Raw genomic sequence first — 12,608 nt, 5'->3', positions numbered from 1 at the left:
CCCCAACCGAAAGGCGGACCGCCAATACACTGCGTTCGAAGCAGATGGCCGTCTTTATCACTTCCTTAGGGTTCCCTTCAGCGTCACTAATGGGTCTCGGTCTTCCAACAGGAGATGGACCAAATAGTTGACCGGTACGGACTGCGGGCCACCTTCCCGTACCTCGATAACGTCACCATCTGCGGCCATGACCAGCAGGACCATGACGCTAACATTTTCAAATTTCTCCACACCGCCAAACTCCTGAACCTCACGTATAACAAGGAAAAGTGCGTGTTCAGTACCAACCGCTTAGCCATCCTTGGCTATGTGGTGCAAAATGGAGTTCTAGGGCCCGACCCCGATCGCATGCGCCCCCTCATGGAACTCCCCCTCCCCACTGCCCCAAGGCCCTCAAACGATGCCTGGGGTTCTTCTCACACTATGCCCAGTGGGTCCCTAACTATGCGGACAAGGCCCGCCCACTCATCCACTCCACAGTTTTGCCCCTGTAGCTGAGGCCCACCAGGCCTTCAACCATATCAAGGCCAACAGCGCCAAGGCCGCGATGCACGCGGTCGACGAGACCCTCCCCTTTCAAGTCGAGAGCGATGCATCAGACGTCGCTCTGGCCGCCACCCTCAACCAGGCAGGAAGGCCCGTGGCATTCTTTTCCCGCACCCAACATGCCTCCGAAATTCAGCACTCCTCTGTTAAAAAGGAGGCCCAAGCCATCGTTGAAGCTGTGCGGCATTGGAGGCATTACCTGGCCGGCAGGAGATTCACTCTTCTCACTGATCAACGGTTGGTTGCCTTCATGTTCAATAATTCACAGCAGGGCAAGATCATGAATGATAAAATCTTGAGGTGGAGGGTCAAGCTCTCCACCTACGATTATGAGATTTTGTATCGCCCCGGTAAGCTCAACGAGCCCCCCCGATGCCCTATCCCGAGGTACATGTGCCAGCGCACAAGTGGACCGACTCCGGGCCCTACACGATGGTCTCTGTCACCCAGGGGTCATCCGGTTCTTTCACTTCATAAAGGCTCGCAACCTACCCTACTCCATTGCAGAAGTCAGGATGGTCACCAAAAACTGCCAGGTCTGCGTGGAGTGCAAACCGCACTTCTACCGGCCAGACCGAGCACACCTGGTGAAGGCCTCCCGTCCCTTTGAACGCCTCTACATGGATTTCAAAGGGCCCCTCCCCTCCTCCGACCGAAACACGTACTTCCTGAACGTGGTCGATGAATACTCCAGATTCCCCTTCGCCATTCCCTGCCCTGATATGATGTCTCCCACAGTCATCAAAGCCCTCAATAGCATCTTCACTCCGTTCGGTTTCCCTGCTTACATCCACAGCGACCGGGGATCCTCCTTTATGAGTGATGAGCTGCGTCAGTTCCTGCTCAGCAAGGGCATTGCCTCGAGCAGGATGACCAGCTACAACCCCCAGGGAAACGGGCAGGTGGAGAGGGAGAACGGGATGGTCTGGAAAGCCGTCCTGCTGGCCCTATGGTCTAAAAATCTCCCGGTCTCCCGCTGGCAGGAAGTCCTCCCCGACGCCCTCCACTCCATCCGATCGCTACTTTGCACTGCGACTAATGAAACCCCCCAAGAACGTCTCCTTGCCTTCCCTAGGAAGTCCACCTCTGGGGTTTTGCTCCCAACGTGGCTGGCAGCTCCTAGACCCGTCCTCCTCCGCAAGCACGTGCAGCTCCACAAGGCGGACCCGTTGGTCGAAATGGTACATCTGCTGCATGCAAACCCGCAGTACGCCTACGTGGCGCAACCCGACGGCCGCCAAGACACAGTCTCCCTCAGGGACCTGGCACCAGCTAGTTCCCCATCCCCCCCTCCAATTGCCCCGGCGCCACCCACCCTCCCCCCAGCGCACCTCACCACAGCCTCCGCTCCAGGACGATCCGTCCTCCCATTGGTTCCACCCAGGGATGAGGATGAGGACTACACGCTCCCGGAGTCACAGTTGACCAAGCAGGCGCCTGCATCACCACCGGGACTGCGATGCTCATAACGGAGGATCAAGGCAGCCGACCGACTAAATTTGTGAACTTTTGCCAAACTGTACTCTTTAAAAATGCTCACATATCATGTAAATAGTTTTCCACCACCCCCGCTGGACTCTTTTTTAACAGGGGGTGAATGTGGTGGTCACCACTGTTTGTATAATACGTATATGAGAGGTTAAACGGTAAGGCTCCTGTACTACAGGTACGGGGGTAGATCCCTGCCTGCTGGCTCTGCCCAGTAGGCGGAGTATAAATGTGTGTGCTCACCGAGCTGCAGCCATTTCGGCAGCAGCTGCAGGAGGCATCACATCTCTGCTTAATAAAGCCTCGATTACTCTCTACTCTCGTCTCGTCGTAATTGATAGGTGCTCTAAATTTAGTGCACCATGGGTGCTCTAAAGTTATTTTAAAAAGGGAATGTTGCAATGATTCCTACGTCAAATTTAAAATTTCTTTAAAAAAAACATTAACTGAAATGTCCATGTCCCAAAATGAGAAACCAAGTAGTTGACCTCACCCAAGAAGTATCTCTTTGCATCTTCCAGTCATGCAGCCTCAACCTTGTGGATGATCTTTGGGCCTACGTGTTTCTGAGTTTTTGCCCTGTGCAGTTTGCTGTTGTGTCCAATCCTGTTGAACTGAAAGCATTGGGCTGAAATTGCTTGACAGGAGTGTCCCCGTGTCTTTCTTTCTTAACCATTTGGACTGGGGATTGGCTTCTGCAATACAATTTATTCTTTCACCTTAGAATGGTCCTACCCTGCTCCCAGAACTCTGACTGTCTAATTATCTGTATTGCCTTTTCCAGGATTAGATCTCTCTTTGCTTGCAGGAAGTCAGAGAGTGTGCCACCTACTGCTCTTACCATAATTCTGTCCCTGATGAGTTCCAATTTTCAGTCTCTGTACTGATAATCGTCTGCCATCATATACAGATCATCAATGAATGAATCAACAGATTCTCCTGACTTGTCAGATTATCTTACTGAGTTTAGCTCTTTCAACTATTTTATTTCCTCTTAGATTAAAATCGGTGTCAAATGATTTTAATACCACTTCAGATTTTGAGGTTAAATGTCGTCCACAATTGGGCCTTCCGCGTAAAGCAGCATATTCACCGGCTCTTCGTCTGACTTTTCATTTTAACCTGAACTGATGCTGTTCCTTAAGAAATATTTCCTCCAACGTACCCTATTTTGTGATCTGTCTTGGCCTTGGATTAGTCCGAATTGATTTGGAAGTGTATAATTCTGATCCATGTTCAAAATGTTAAAAGTGTATGTTCTGCTCGAAGAGGTGGCTGAACTCCACTCAAAGGCAAAGGGGTTTCCCACACTTTACGGCTTTGAGGAATCTGCAACAATGGCACTCAGCTTTTTAGAAAACATTTAACAAACGATGCCTGGATTGGCTGCCTGCAAACGTCTCTTGTTCTGTGGTTTACTTTTTTGACTTGTGAGTCCATTGGATTTTAGCTCCGATTGTCTTTTACTGAGTTGGACAGTCACAATGTTCCCAAAATATTTAATTAATTATATTCTCCATTTCGGAGCAAGCACGGGCATGCGGCAACTTGTGGATCGGGTTTTAGAGACAGATTTTTTTTTCAAATTGCATTTCTGACATTGAATTATTTAAAGATTTGTCAGGACTTCCTGTAGCCTGGAGTATTAAAATAATTAGCTCACCTTGCTGACTTGGCACTCTGAGATTTGAAGCTGGACTTCCAGAGGAGATGCAATGAAGTCTTCTGCTGCAGTAAGTAATTTTACATTTCTGCCTTAAGCTTCCGAGCCTTTCTTTGGAATTCCCCCCCCCCCCCCCCCCCCCCCCCCCGGTGCTTTTGTCACTGCACCTCTGCTTCTGGTGCTTCTTTTCAGGTCAGAATGCCTTTTTGAATTTTTTGTCAGTCTTCCAGCATTTCGGTTTGTCTCTGCATTTTAGCGAGGTTTTGGGATTTTTGTTCACAAGCTTCTGCTATGTGGTAGAGTGCTGGTTAAATCTTGGTAGGTTTGATGAAGTCTTTGTTGTCTTTTGTGCATTAACTGTAAGTCTTTTTTTAATTATTAGAACTATTTACCAATGCTCAGCAAAAGGTACAATCTAGGCATGCAGCTCTATTCAACAACATACTGTGGGGGTTTCCTCCGGGTGCTCGAGGGCGAAATTCTCCCCCAACGGCGCGATGTCCGCCGACTGGCGCCAAACACGGCGCCAATCAGACGGGCATCGCGCCGGCCCAAAGGTGCGGAATTCTCCGCATCTTTGGCAGCCTAGCCCCAACATTGAGGGGCTAGGCCGACGGCGGAGGGATTTCCGCCCCGCCAGCTGGCGGAAATGGCGTTTGTTGCCCCTCCAGCTGGCGCGGAAATGCAGCGCATGCGCGGGAGCGTCAGCGGCCGCTGGAAGTTTCTCGGCGCATGCGCGGGAGCAGCAGCGGCCGCTGTCAGTTTCCCGCGCATGCGCAGTGGGGAGAATCTCTTCCGATCCGCCATGGTGGAGGCCGTGGCGGAGACGGAAGGGAAAGAGTGCCCCCACGGCACAGGCCCGCCTGCGGATCGGTGGGCCCCGATCGCGGGCCAGGCCACCGTGGGGGCACCCCCCGGGGTCAGATCGCCCCGCGCCCCCCCCAGGACCCCAGAGTCCGCCCACGTCGCCTGGTCCCGCCGGTAAATAACAGGTTTGATTTACGACGGCGGGACAGGCAATTTCTGGGCGGGTCTTCGGCCCATTCGGGCCGGAGAATCCAGCGGGGGGTCCCGCCAACCGGCGCGGCCCGATTCCCGCCCCCGCCCAATCTCCGGTACCGGAGACTTCGGCGGGGGCGGGGGCGGGATTCACGGCGGCCTACAGCCATTCTCCGACCCGGCGGGGGGTCGGAGAATGACGCCCCTGGTTTCCTCCCACAGTCCAAAGATGTGCAGGTTAGGTGGATTGGCCATGATAAATTGCCCTTAGTGTCCAAAACAAAACGTTTGGGTGGGGTTGCTGGGTTACGGGGACGGGGTGGGGCGTGATCTTGGGTAGGGTGCTCTTTCCAAGGGCTGGTGCAGACTAGGCTGAATGGCCTCGTTCTGCACTGTAAATTCTATTCTATGATTCGACATAAAAAAGACCAGGGGCGGAATTCTCCGACCCCCCCACCGGGTCGGAGAATCGCCGGGGGCTGGCGTGAATCCCGCCCCCCGCTGGTTGCCGAATTCTCCGGCATCGGATATTCGGCGGGGGTGGGAATCGCGCCACGCCGATTGGCCGGCCCCCCCCCCCGGCAATTCTCCGGCCCGCGATGGGCCGAAGTCCCGCTGCTGGAATGCCTGTCCCGCCGGCGAGAATCAAACCACCTCTCTTACCGGCGGGACAAGGCAGCGCGGGCGGGCTCTGGGCTCCTGGGGGGGGGGCGCGGGACGATCTGGCCCCGGGGGGGTGCCCATCAAAGTTAGGGCTCGGCCCCTCAAGATGCGGAGGATTCCGCACCTTTGGGGCTGCGCGATGCCGGACTGATTCTTGGCGCCGGTCGGCGGACATCGCGCCGATTGCGGAGAATCCTGCCCCAGAATTGGAGAAACAATAATAATCTTTATTAGTGTCGCAGGTAGGCTTACATTAACACTGCAATGAAGTTACTGTGAAAAGCCCCGAGGCACCACATTCCGGCGCCTGAGGGAGAATACAGAATGTCCAATTCACCTAACAAGCACGTCCTTCGGGATTGTGGGTCGAAACCGGAGCACCCGGAGGAAACCCATGCAGACAAGGGGAGAACGTGCAGACTCCGTCCGCACAGACAGTGCTCCAAGCCGGGAATTGAACCTGGGACCCTGGCGCTGTGAAGCAACAATGCTAACCACTCAGCTACTATGTGGAGATATCTCGGAGATGGGGTTGGAGAAGAATAGAGATAGGAAGGGACAAGGCAGTGGTTAGCAATGCTGCGTACGGAACCGAGGACCCGGGTTTGATCCCGCCCCCGGGTCACTGTCCGTGTGGAGTTTGCACATTCTCCCCGTGTCTGCGTGGGTTTCACCCCCACAACCCAAAGATGTGCAGATTAGGTGGATTGGCTACGCTAAATTGCTCCTTAATTGGAAGAAAATATAATTGGGTGCTCAAAATTAATTTTAAAAAAAGGAAGGGACAAGGCCACTGGGGGATTTGAAAAGAAGAATGAGAATTTTAAAATCAAGGCATTGCCAGACTTGGAGCCAATGCAGGTCAGCGAGCACAGGGTTGATATGGGGACTGGGGCAATGATGCGATTTCGGACACAGTTTCATGTTTATGGAAGGTGCAAGTTGGGAGGCCCATCAGTAATGCTTTAGAATAATCAAGTCTAGAGGTACGAGAATCATGAATGAAGGTTTCAGTAAGGTGGAGCTGAGGAAGGGAGAGAGAGAGAGAGAGACAATGTTATGCAGGTGGAACAGCATCCAAATCTGGGACTTCACTATGCACTGGTTAACTGCTCTTTTTGCCTCCATAACAATTGTACCTACACATTAATATTAATTTATTGGTTGTTAAAGTATTGGTCAAATCCCAGGCCAAGGATGCAAACAGTCTGACATAGCCCCGGACAAGAGAGTGAGATGGAGTTGGTATCCGGGGAGCAGAGCTTTGTGACAGAGGCTACTGAGAATGATTATGGGTTATCTAATACACACTGAATTGGAAGAAATTTCTGCTCATCCGAAAATGGATTTCGGCAAGCAGTCTGACATATCAAAGACAGTTGGATGGGTTTGAGAGGTAGTGAGGTGAGAGACTTGGATCACGTCTGGGTAATTAGGGAAAATTACCTTGTGATTTCAAATGATGTTACTGAGGGGAAACATGTAAATGAGAAACAGGAGGGGATCAAGCTTAGATCTTTAAGGGTGAATAGTTAACGAGGAGGGCCATGCTAGGCAAGAGCTTTTAAAATGGATTGTTTTATTAACATGAAACCTTCTAGTATCTCACATGTCTTGCTAAAGAGTAAAATCATGACTTTTTAATGTGATTTATTAGACTTTTAAAATTTCATTTTGTTAATGATTTACCTGATCAAAAAATGTTTTCCTTTATTCTTTCATGGGGTGTGGGTGTTGCAGGCGAGGCCAGCATTTATTGCCCATCCCTGATTGCCCTCGAACTGAGTGGCCTTTTACGACTTAACCACATTGCTGCAGATCTGGAGTCACAGGGGAGGCAGTGGCATAGTGGTACTATCGCTGGACTAGCAATCCAGCGACCCAGAGTCATGCTCTGGGGACCCAGGTTCGAATCCTGCCATGGCAGATGGTGAAATTTGAATTCAATAAAAAATCAGCTTAAAAGTCTAAAAAAAGGTGACCATGAATCAATTGTCATAAAAACCCACCTGGTTCACTAATGTCCTTTAGGGAAGGAACTCTGTTGTCCTTAACTGGTCTGGCCTACATGTGACTCCAAACCTACACGGAGGGGCAATAAATGCTGGCACCTCCAGTGATGCCCACATCCCATGAACAAATCAAAATATATATAGGCCAGACCAGGTGAGAATGGCTGATTTCCTCCCCTAAAGCAAACCAGATGGCTTTTTACGACAATCAACAATGGTTTCATGGTCATCTTGTAATTAGAGAATTTGTAAAAAATTCAAATTTCACCATCTGCCGTGGTTGGATTCGAACCCGGGTCCCTCGGGGAGTCTGGATTACTTGTCCAGTGACAATACCACCACCTCACCGTACTGTACTTTTAAAAAAGTAGTTCAAATTTTAATTTTGAAAGATTAATAATGTCCATTAAATCGGATTTTTCAATGTCTTTTTACTAGAGAAGCCTGGTTGATACACTTTCTGTGGTATGGTGGACAGTAGCCAACTGCCTGCAATTCTTGTCCACACTATACAGCTATGTTGAGCCAATCAGAGGGAAACCTTGCTCATGGCAAATGAAATTCTCAACATGGAGATCACTGTAGGGTCATATACAGAATGTCATTGATGCATCATTGACTGGAAAAAAATTAGTCTGATGATTGTCACAATTAAACCTATCTCTAAATTTTGTCATATCTTTGGGACAGTGGTGCAGAGAATCTGAAATAGAGTATCCATTACATTACCATAGCATGCTGATCGAAAATTATAACTAAGTAATCTCATTATTAACATTAATCGCTGTGACTTACTTTCTGTGCCTGACCGAAACAAACTAAACATGGTGGGAAAAATTGTTTGTTATCTTCAATTTTGCATTTAGAAGATCCTTTAGGTTTGTTTCGGCCTCGAGTGACTGTGTGAAGTTTGCACTTTCTCCCCCTGTCTGCCTGCGTTTCTTCTGGGTGCTCCATGTCATGATATTCAGGTGAACATCACAGCACATACATACACACATAATGATGGACAGATCAACGGACCAATCAACACACAAAACACGACAGCCAATCACGGGCAAGAGCATGCACAGTACAAAGCAGGGAACACAACACTTCCTGGGCGCTCGAGCAGGAGAGGGCTCAGGGCACAGATCTCATTGCCAGCCAGTCAGAGGTTCACCATGTGCTGAATACCAGAGTTTACTATGTTAATAGTTCATTGAAATAAAACTGCGTTGTACCATTCGCAACCGTGTTGGTTCGTCTGTGTGTCAGAGTACCCAACACTTCATGATACCAGGAGTGATTTGACACCTACCCACAAATCTGCCATCTGCCATGGACACCGTCAACACACCGCAGCCGCTGCAAGTCGCTGGGAACCTCGGCGTAAATTGGAAATTGTTCAAGCAGCGCTTCCAGCTCTTTCTGGAAGCCAACGAAAGAGAGAGCGCTTCGGACACCAGAAAGATCGCCATCCTCTTCACCACTGCAGGGCAGCACGCCATTCATGTCTACAACTCCCTGGTGTTCGCGGAAGGCGAGGACAAATCCAAATACAAGACGGTCCTTCTCAAGCTCGACCAACACTTCAACGTCGAGGTCAACGAAAGCTTCGAGAGATATGTCTTCCAGCAGCACCTGCAAGGTCAGGATGAGCTCTTTCAATCATTCCTTACCCATCTCCACAACCTCGCGCAGTCCTGCGGTTACGACACCACCTCAGACTCCATGATTCGGGGCCAGATCGTTTTTGGGGTCGCCTCGGGCACCCTACGCCAGCAGCTTTTAAAAATAAAAGGCCTCACCTTAGCCTCCGCAATCGAAGCCTGTGTCCTGCACGAAAACGCGACTAGCCGCTATGCACAATTTCAGGTGACGGAATCGGCGCGGCGGGGGTCCTATGCGGCCGGATCGATGAGCCAGGTGCCCCACGAGGCCAAACGGGTCCAGGCGATCGAGTTCCTCACGGCCCGAACGACGTCGGCCATTTCGCGCGCTTTTCGGGTACTCCCGTGCTTGTGCGCGCCAAAACCTACGGCAACACTGAGGGACGTGATGCGCAGGCGCGCCCGACGCAAGACCGAACTGCGCACGCGCAGTGGCGCAACGAACGTCATGATGTCACGACGTGCGGCAACTGTGGAGCTGCACATTTAAAGCGGCAATGTCCCGCAAGAACCCGACAATGCCTACGCTGTGGCAAGGTGGGCCACTACGCTGCTTACTGTCGAGCAGCTCAACCTGTCAATCTTCCACAACTCCAACAACCTCGCAGGGACGTGCGGACCATTCAGCTCCCCATTACGAATCTTGCCCAGACGACATCCAGACCGGTGACACAGATGACCGAGGCGCCTTCCGTGTTGCGGTCATTGATGGGAACCGGGTTAACACAATCAATCCGGGTGACGAATGGTGTGCCACCCTGACGGTCAACCCGAATTCGTCACCCACCTACTAGACTGGACTTATGAGACTGTTTATACATTGAACTCATGCAACTACTTTGTTAATATGTTTATGTTCTTATTGTTACAGGAATTTGTTTTATAGTTCAACATTTCCCCGTTCTTTGTTTATGGTACAACCTCGTTGTTATGTCACACCCGACATCGCCCCTTGTATATATGCCCCATGTACATGCTGTAAATATTGCACACACACACATTTAGCTACACTCAGTACACATCTCTATTTATAAACACGTAGGGACATAATCCTGTAAAAAAGGGGGGATGTCATGATATTCAGGTGAACATCACAGCACATACATACACACATAATGATGGACAGATCAATGGACCAATCAACACACAAAACACGACAACCAATCACGGACAAGAGCATACACAGTACAAAGCAGGGAACACGACACTTCCTGGGCACTTGAGCAGTAGAGGGCTCAAGGCACAGACCTCATTGCCAGCCACTCAGAGGTTCACCATGTGCTGATACCAGAGTTGTATATGTTAATAGTTCATTGAAATAAAACTGTGTTGTACCATTCGCAACCGTGTTGGTTCGTCTGTGTATCAGAGTACCCAACACTTCACTCCGGTTTCCTACCACAGTCCAAAGATGTGCAGGTTAGGTGGACTGAGCATGCTAAATTGCCCCTTAGGGTCCAAAAGGTTAGGTGGGGTTGCTGGGTTGTGGGGATAGGGTGGAAGCGTGGGCTTGGGTAGGGTGCTCTTTCCAAGGGCCGGTGCAGACTCGATGAGCCAAATGGCCTCCTCCTGCACTGTAAATTCTATGATTCTATGGTTCAAGCGTGCCCAGGTGTAGGTGTGCATAAATCATTGGAGGTGGTAGAATGGGTTGACAGAGCGGTTAATAAAACCACACCCTGGACATTGTAAAGAAAGTCAGAGGGTGAAAAATTTAAACCTTGTTTAAAACACAGATTTAGCCTCACCCGGAATATTGCGTCCAGTTCAGGGCACCACACATTAGATGGCATTGTGAAGGCATAAGGAATAGTACAGAAGCGGTTCACTAAAATGGTTCCAGGGGCTGAGGAACTTCAGCAACATAGAAAGATTGGCAGCAATGACAATATTTTTGCAACCGCCCCCCCCCCCCCACCCCCCCCCCCCCAACCCCCACTTTGCTGCGAGTGCAAACAGCGATGTGGACGCAAAATATCGCGAGACTCGGAAAATGGGAATCTCGCCTGTGAGATCTCGTTTTGCTACTCTCCCCGCCTCCTGCCAGTGATGTGACGCCGTTCTTACCCAGAAAGATCGGGAACCTCATTTAAATAAATTATAATCTAATTAAAGGGCTTTTCCGCCGTATTGTCCCCTTATATTGTGATCCTCCCCCCACCCCCCCCCCCCCCCCCGCCCTCCCCGCTTCGTCGATTTCACAGCACCGCATGGCCCCTGCGGGAAGAGGAACATAGCTTTTTGGGGGGGGGGGGGATTCCTGTATTTTCTATTGGAAGAAAGGGCATCCCGATCTCGTGATTCCCGGCTGCCAGATTTTTCCGGTCCTGCCTGACCGCCTGGGCGTGGCATGTGCTAGATTATCTGGCAAGGAAACCGGCTGCGGAGCCAGCGAGCTTCACGCCTGTTTTCCCGCCTCAGCCGCCCCGTTGGGACTATTCTCCTTGGAAAAGAGAAGGTTCTGAGGGGACTTGACAGAGGGGCCTGAACAAAGTAAATAGGGAGAAATTGTTTCCGTTGGTGGAAGGATCAAAACCAGAGTGCACGGGCAGGATTCTCCGTTGCCTGACGCCAAATTCGGGAACGGCGATCGGGTGGAAAATGGCTTCCGGTAACTAAGTGGTGGCAGGCGCCAGTTTGATGCCTGGTCACGATGCTCCACTTCCTCCAAATCGGCGTCACCGAGACGTGCGCCACGCACAGTCGTAACCCCGTTTGAATATCATTACCGGGAATGCTCCACCTCCGATGGACCGAGTTCCCGACGGCGTGGGCCACGTATGGTCTCAGCGGTCATGAGTCTGGCGTGGCGGGTGCGGAGAGAGAGGGCATGCGGACGTTGTCCAGCACCGACATAATCCACCGAGAGCCGTGCCGTTGGCTGGGGGGTTTCTGTCAGGCCTCGGAATGGGGGGTGGCGGGGGGGGGGGGGGGGGGGGGTGGCGAGTAGTGGCGGGTGTCCATGAGGTCGGCTGTGGGGTCAGGGTGGACGGGTGCACGGTTCAGCATAACCGGCGCCATCTTTCTGGGTGAAATCGATGCGTGTGCGGGGGGTATAGGCATACGCACGGCTGCAGCTTGTCAGCCCTGTACATGTCCAGCACGGACCCGGCGATTCACCCACCATTTGTAGTGCTTTCCGCTGATGTTTTACAAGGCACCGATGCTAACCCATTAACAGTAGCGGAATCGGTGGCGGGGTGGCGCCGATTTTTCCATTGTGAAACACCACGGGCGTGATTCTCCACTACCCGCGGGGCGGGCGGTCCCAGCGGCGAGGAGTGGCGTGAACCACTCTGGCGTTGGGCCGCCCGGAAGGTGCGGAATCCTCCGCCCCTTCAGGGGCTAGGCCGGCGCTGACGGGGTTGGCGCCGCACCAACCGACGAGGAAGGGGCTTGGTGCCGCACCAACCGGCGCCGAAGGGCCTCCGCTGGCCGGCGCGAGTTGGCACATGCGCGGGAGCGTCAGCGTGTTCTGGCGTCATCCCAGCGCATGCGTAGGGGGGTTCGTCTCTGCACCGGCCATGGCAGAGGTCCACAGCAGCCGGTGCGGAGGGAATGGGTGTCCCCACGGCACAGGCCCAC

The sequence above is a fragment of the Scyliorhinus torazame genome, chromosome 22 (assembly GCF_047496885.1).
Source record: "Scyliorhinus torazame isolate Kashiwa2021f chromosome 22, sScyTor2.1, whole genome shotgun sequence".
Taxonomy (NCBI): Eukaryota; Metazoa; Chordata; class Chondrichthyes; order Carcharhiniformes; family Scyliorhinidae; genus Scyliorhinus; species Scyliorhinus torazame.
Note: the sequence above shows the minus strand (reverse complement) of the source record.